The sequence below is a fragment of the Brassica oleracea genome, chromosome C3 (assembly GCF_000695525.1).
Source record: "Brassica oleracea var. oleracea cultivar TO1000 chromosome C3, BOL, whole genome shotgun sequence".
Taxonomy (NCBI): Eukaryota; Viridiplantae; Streptophyta; class Magnoliopsida; order Brassicales; family Brassicaceae; genus Brassica; species Brassica oleracea.
This window is the reverse complement of record NC_027750.1, coordinates 45510060-45510531: the sequence shown is the minus strand read 5'-3', so window position 1 is coordinate 45510531 and position 472 is coordinate 45510060. Positions and strand designations below refer to the sequence as shown.

Here is a 472-nt window from a genome sequence, read left to right as displayed (position 1 = left end):
GAAACAACCCGATTGAACCAGAAGTTCATGATCAACCACAACAAGGAGTAGGAATGGAGCACACTTTGAAGATGCTTCATGACGTGATAGCGAGGTCCCTACAACAACCTCAAGTGCAACCGCTACCAGTCATGCCACCACAACCTACAGTGGCTACACCAATGTTACCGTTGATAACTGCCATGAAGAATATGAAGACACCACATTTTTAAGGCGGGACAGATTCATTTCAAGGCGACCAGTGGCTTCGTTGAGAAAAACTTTGAGACACTGACGTGTTCCGAGGAGTCTAAGAAAAAGATGACGGTGTATTACTTAGAAAAAGACGCGGCAGAATGGTGGGAGAGCAGGGATCGCCAAGTAGGACATCTGGTTACCACTTGGGCGGCATTCAAAAAAGAATTTGAACGCAAGAACTTCACTCCTGAATCCAAGCGAAGGCTTCAACGTCAGTTTGCAAACTTGGTACAAG

The 472-nt window shown here is 46.0% G+C and overlaps 1 pseudogene; it reads left to right on the top strand.

Moving 5' to 3' along the window:
- Window positions 1-300: 300 nt before the first annotated feature.
- The window catches only part of LOC106330730, a 3270-nt pseudogene continuing 3098 nt past the window's right edge, over window positions 301-472 (top strand).